The sequence below is a fragment of the Condylura cristata genome, unplaced genomic scaffold, assembly GCF_000260355.1.
Source record: "Condylura cristata isolate star-nosed mole 26May11 unplaced genomic scaffold, ConCri1.0 scaffold00003, whole genome shotgun sequence".
Classification (NCBI taxonomy): Eukaryota; Metazoa; Chordata; class Mammalia; order Eulipotyphla; family Talpidae; genus Condylura; species Condylura cristata.
Window position 1 is genome coordinate 30,094,982 of NW_004567104.1, and position 7,069 is coordinate 30,102,050.

Genomic DNA, 7,069 nt, shown 5'->3' on the forward strand with positions numbered 1-7,069 from the left:
CCTCCGGGGCAGGCGGGAATCGAACTCATGCGGAAGTGGCTTTAGCTTCTCAGTGCAGTGCTTTAACCCGCTGCGCCACCAGGGAGGGCCAGTCCTTTTCATTTTTGACTTTCTGTGGATGTGGGTTTCTCACTGAGTTTAACTTGCATCGCAGGGAGCCCTCTGTTTTCCCAGGTGATATGCTGCTGCTAGGGAAGTCACTTTCACAGGAGAAGTATTTGGAGGACACGTGATGGAGCATGGAGAGCCAAGTAGAAATAAAATATGCACTCACATTTGCTCATCTATGCATACTCAACTAGCAAACAACCTGTGCCAGTGTAGGAACATCTTGGAAACTGTCTTCACTTTGAATAAGCCTAACTATGGCTGGGGTGACACAGGAAAAGGAGGAGGTGAAATTTCTGAGCATTTGGAAAGAGAATGACAACTGAACTAAGAGAGGCAAAGAACCCACAAATCAGCATCTTTGGGCCCCCTGTGAGGCCCAAAGGATGATCCCAACTTCAGAGGTGCATTCTGCAGAATTGCACCTGGAAAACTCTACCTGGTAAAGAAAGGAGATCTCAGGTACTAGACGTATGAATGGTAGCCCTGTCACACCAGGACCAGCACCCAGGACTGTCTCCTCCCAGACTCAGAAGGAGGAGAAATCCATAGGGAAGAACTGTGGAAGCCTGTGTTCCCAACAGTCAGCAGGTGGGGCAGCTTTTATGTTCCGCTTCAAGGCCTCTTGGCCTTGCTTCCTACTCCAACTGCTTCTGCAGTGACCAGATTCCCTAGAGTGACCAGCAGCACCTTGGCCCTTGTGCCTTGCTCTCTACCCCAGCATTTCCTAGTGTCGAGGCTTGGGATATTTTCAGAGCTGCTCAGCTCTGCCACCCAAACAATAAGGCACTGGGACAGTTCCCATAGAGCAACCCAGAAACCAAGGGAATGGGGATCAATGAACGATGCTTGCTTTTTCACCCTGAGGACAGGCAAGTTCTCAGAAAAATTCCATAAGTTCTCTTTCTAAGAATGGAATCTTCAATTCCAGGGGATCAAGCCAAAGGCTAGCTGTATCTTACATCTTGTATTGCTCTCACTTCTTCCCTGCTCCACTTCCTCTTTCCTTCACCCCTGCTCCTTGGGGGTGATGTTTTCATATAAATTATTCAGGCTCTGCATCCAGAAAAACTTAAGCTAAAATACACCAGTAACAGGGCCTTGTGCCGACAAGCCCTTTTATGCCATCGTTTACTTAGAAACCAGAAAAAGCTGAGTTTGTTTGGGATTTTGTTGTTGCTGTTATTTGGGGCTTTATTCATTTATTTTCTTTTTTATGGAAGTAATATTGTTTTATAGCATTTTTTAGATTTCAGGGATACTCATTGGAGATCAGCATCTGTATGTACAGCTTTGTTTTCACCGCTCGAATTCCAGTTTCCATCCATCGCCACACACTTGACCACTTTACCTGGTTTATCCACCCCTTTGGGTAACCACTATTTTGTTCTTAGAATCTAAAAGTGTTTTTTGACCTGGGAACTAACAACACCAGAGCCCTGTTTGGAGTGGCTCAATGTGGGTACAGACCGGATCAGGCAAGAGGAGCAGTCAGGAACTGTGGCCTAGAACTTCAGCATTGGTGCTATCAGAGGAGCAGATGTGAACCCTATTGTCAAGTGGAACTAGGGACACTCAGCACCTAGCAGGGGGAGGACAGGGGCAGAGAGAACTGGAAGACAATCCGGAAGGCTGGCATCCAGGAGGCGGCAGAACAGGGAACCACCCACAGAGCAGGACAAGCAGGTCTGGGAGGGAAGATGACAGACTCAGCAGACCCCAGAGTCCCTGGCACCATCCCCTAGAGCTATGAAATCCTGCACGCAAGAGCCCCGTGAGAACAGTCCCAGCCACCAGAGAGGCCACCCCTCCTATCATCCTGGAGAAAGAAGGGGGTAGGTGAGCACCTCCAGGCTCAGATCAGGTCATGTGGGGACTTACCAGCAATAATGTGGAGCCTGGGAAGGAATGTTAAGGAGAGAGGCACAACTTTCTTAGCCAACGTGGTGTTAGGTTCCTATTTTCTACTTGCAAGATATATTTGCTATATTCACTGTAACCACTACAAAATAACCAATATCATCAATCAGATTTATGTTCTATCATTTGTATGTGATCCTATGCAGATTTAAATGTGTTTCCCACAACTGTAGATTTCTATTTTCCTCTGCTGAACCGATGTAGAAGCTCACTGGGTCCAGAGGTAATGGCCCCCATGGGCCCAGTGGGGAGCACGAGCCCTGTGGTGCAAGCTCTGCTGCCTTAGGTGGGGAGGTATCAGTCTCTCTTCTTGATTCCCTTCACGGAGATGGAGAGGGGCAGTCCTGGGAAGTTGCTCTGGAAAAGCTGTTGGACCTACATGAGCAGTAAGCAAAGCTTGTTTCCTCTCCAGCTTGTTCACATGTTTCTACATAACCATGCTCTTTATATCCACCTGAACCAGGCCCTTCACAATAGCCCTACAAGGAGCACTCTAGGACACAGATGTGAAAAAGGGAAGTTCAGAAAGACTGAAGGATTTATTTGAGGTCACCCAGTCATAAATGAAGGAGCCAGGATTTGAACCCAGATCTCTCTAGTTACCAAGCCCATGCTCTTGCCAGCATACTATTCTGCCACATATATGTTAGGGTGGGGCTGAGACCGCTCCTCCAGGCCTGAGAAGAGAGCTCTGGCCAGGTCAGAGCTGAAGCCAGGAAATAGGGAAAGTAAAGACAGATGGTTTACAGCAGAGAGTAGAAAACCTCAGTCCCTCGGCCAATCTGGTTCACTGCCTCTTTTTGTACACTTCAAAAATTAAGAATTTTTTAAATTTTAAAATGGTTTGAAAAACGTCACAAGAAGATTGTGAAAGCTATAAAACTCAATACCAGTGTCTGTGCGCAGGAATTCGGGCTCCTACCCTGACCTGACTGCAACAGGACTCTGTCCCTGCTCAGGCCTCATACCCCTCAGATAGTTGCTCCCTGACTGGGGAGCCTGGAGGCCAGAGAGACAGGAACAGGTTACCCACCACTCCGGGTGAGCCTCCAGGACACTCACCATGCTCTGCATCCAGTTAAGATGGCTTCTGTCACGGCCTGGTGTGTTCTCCATCCTCAGCACCATCTGCAGCACCATCTTGGTAGCCCGAAGAACTGAGAAATATGGTGAAAGCTCCTGCCTTCTTCCCTGCCTCCCAGGCCCCTCCCTGCTCCGGCACCATATCACTGCACTTCTCTTCAGAGTCCTATCTGCCCTCAGAGGTCTACATGTGCAGGTCAAGAGACATTCATACTGCAAGAGAAGCTGAGCAGTTAGGTGGAAACTGACCTCTCCACCCCAACTCTGAAGTCCAGCCACGGATGGCTTAGCCCTATCTGTGGAATAAGCAAAAGTGGCTCACAGGGGAGCAGCCAGCGGGGAGGAGCAGTAGGGAAACGAAGGTGGGAGGAATGTGGAACACTTCTACACGAAATGGATAGAAGCGAGGACTGTGGAATTGCCAGGGACTTTAGAAGTTATCAAATCTATATCCTGGCCTTGCCGTAGTACTCATAAGGGGTTTTCCTCTGTCAGTCATAGCGCCTAACTAAAAGGAGTCACCTAGGCGTTGAAGGAGAATAAGAACAGCAAAACTGAAAAGGATGCCACACGGTCAGAAACTCTCAAACAAGGAGGTGGGAGTGCAAGGGATTAAAATAGCCATTAATCCAGCTATAAAAACTATCAGATGGCTGTAGGGAGTATCAAGAGCGTAGGCCTGAAAGTGAAGTTATGGGAATTAAGGAGCAAACCATCCACTCACAAAGATGAGATCCTCCCTACCGAAAGAAAATGATAAAACTTAACCCTGCCCCCACAGAGGGGCAGCCATCTTTCTGCCCAACTGTGGCTCTGCAGGTGCTTCTTTCCACCAGCTCTCCCCCTCCACAAGGCAGCAGCCTTCTGCCTACCCATGATCTGAGCCATGCCTTCTCTTCACAGACCTCCCTCAGCAGAGACAGCTCTACAAGGCTGCCCTCCTGGGACCATGCAGGCCTCTCTCAGCAACCTGTTCCTTTCGGGGCAGCTCTCTGCCCACTTGTGCCCATGCAAGTGTCCTTCTCTTTTCTGTTTTTTCCCCTAATAAACCTGCTCTTTAAATATAACTAACGTCTCTGTGCCGTGGAGAACCTCACCTGGGAAACGCACTGCGTGCCACTGAACGGGGACCCCTGGTGAAACCTTTCCCAGCGTGAACCCAAGGACCCCGAACTCCAAACCTATGGACTCCAAAAACCACATCAGGAGTTACCAGGGCTACAGAGAGCGTGGCGGTCGGGGCAGCAATCTGGCACTACATGGCAGAACTCATCACAGTAGCAGCTTCCTCTCTTGCAGCGGTGATCTGTCCCAACACAGCACAGGGCCTGGGGCTGAGAGCAGGTCCCTGGAGAAAAGGGACATGAGAAGGGATGGACTTAGGGCACTATACCTGAGGGGAGAAAGCAAATGCTGTGGGAAAATGAGCAGCAATGTAAAATGAAAATAATAGAAGGAAATTTTAAAAGATGGATTTAACAAATGGTGCTGAGACAACTGAACATCCATGGACAGAGGATGAATCTAGACCTCTACCTCACATGATTTATAAAAATTAAGTCAAAATGAATCACAGGGAAGAGTTCAAGGGACTGGCGATGGATCATGGGTGCTAGGTACCAGGTGGGCAACTACAGGGAAACACTCAAATATTACCCCAAAATTAACAAAGACGTATGTGGGTATACAAGACTCCTTTCAAGTTAGACAAGAGCAGATCACTGATGGCTTTGGGGCAATGAGCATGCATCATGTAGCACGCCTGGGAACGCCCGGAGGTGGGGGGGCACTGGCTGGTGTACTTTTTGATGTCCTGGACACCGATTAGTGGAACGCCTTGTTAAGAAGATTGGAACCATGGGCGGAGTATATCAGCAGATTCACCCTCCCTAAAGCCCTAAATCCAGTGTTCAAACTGTCAATAAAAAGGCCAGAATCATGCTCTTGAGCAGCGTCCTATATCCTACATGCTGCCCAATGACTTCTGCTTCTTTGCTTCTTTTTTTTTTTTAAAGATTTATTTAAGGGCCCTCCTAGTGATGCAACTGGTTAAAGCACAGCATAATAAAGCTATCAAAAGCCACTGCAATGAGTTCGATTGCAGGCTAGGGAGGTGTCCCAAATGGCGGGGCAGACCTCTCCTGACCCGCCTGCCACTCCCCTCAGCAGTGTACTTTCCCAATCTGCCTGTTCTGCTCCCAAACCTGCCTATAGTGAATCCTCACACACACCCCACCCCTGTGCCTCTGATCTGTACCCTAGTTCTTGCATGCATAAATAAATATTTTTAAAATAAATAAATAAAGATTTAGAAGTAAAGAACATGCCAGAAGTGTGTATGGAAGGTGGGAGGTGAGAGGATTCACCAGAGACATAGCACAGAGCAGAACAGGCAGACTGACAAAGTGCACTGCTGAGGGGAGCAGTGGGCAGGTCTGGGAGAGGTCTGAGGTGCCATGTGGGTCCCCTCCCCGGCTAGGAATCAAATTCGTGCTGCAGTGGCTGTCAAGAGCCTCATATTGCTGCACTTTTACCTGTTGCACCACCAGGGAGGGCCCCATGTTTTTCTTTTTTATATCAGTGCAGTGTTGGCGATGAAACAGATATAAGAAAATAAATCTATTAATTAATGTTTTAAATGCAAAATGGATCATAGCTCTAAATGAGCTACACTAAATTAAAAATTCTAAGACTTCAAGGCAAGTCATCATGACCTTGGATTAAGTAAGCAGTTCTTAGATAGGACACCAAAAGCACCAGTGACAAAAGAAAAAAAGGTAAATTGGACTTGATAAAAATGTAAAAGCTCATGGAATGGGAGAAAATATCTGCAAACTGGATTTGTAATATGACAGTTGTATCTGCCAACTCAATAAAAAAGAAAGATAACCTAATTTAAAAATGGGCAAAGGATCTATCCAAGGAAGATACACAAATGCCCAATAAACACATGAAAGGATGTTCAACACCACTGTCTTCAAGGAAATGCAAATCACATCCACTGGGACAGTTAAAATTTTAAAAAGCAGAAGAAAATAGGGGTTAATGAAGATGTGGAGATACTGGAAACCCATACATTGCTGGTGGAATTATAAAATGATGCAAAAACTATTGGACAGTTTTTCAGAATGGTAAATAAAGAATTAACTATATAATCCACCAATTCTATTTCTGGACATATATTTTAGAGAGTTGAAAATATTTATTCACATTTTTAAAACTGTATAAAAATGTTCATAGCCACATTATTCATAACCAAAAATTGTAAACATTTTAAATACCCATTCACTGATGAATGGATAAAACAAAATGTGATATATCTATGCAATGGAATGTTATTCAGCCATTTAAAAAAAAACAATATATTGATCTTTGCTACACATACATGAGCCTTGAAAACATGATGCTAAGTGAAAGAAATCAACCATAAAAGGCCACCCAGCATGGCTCCATTTATATTAAATGTTCAAAATAGGCAGATCCATAGAGACTGCAAGTCAGTGATGGTGACCAGAAACTGGGAGTGCGGGAGACAGGAAGTGCTTTTTAATGAGTATAAGATTCCTTTTGAGGAAGATGAAACATTCTAACATTAGACAATAATACTGTTTGCCAATCCCTGTGAATATACTAAGAACAACTGAATTGTACACTTTGAAAGGATGGACTTTATTTTAAGTGAATTAAATTTCAAGAAAGTTGTTGAAAAGAGAGACAAAATAAGGCAGAGTTGAGAGTGAGAGTAAAGAGGGAAATGAGACGTGGGCAGTAAGAGAAAGTGACAGCAAGGATGACAGAGACAGTACAGATAGAAGCAGACACAAGAGAGGATGACAAAAGGGACAGTTAAAAAACCCCAAAGATAAAAGATCATGCTTAGTGAGATAAGCCAGAAAGAGAAAGAAAAATACCGGATGGTTTCACTCATAGCAGGAGTATAATGGACCAGGCGAGAAAA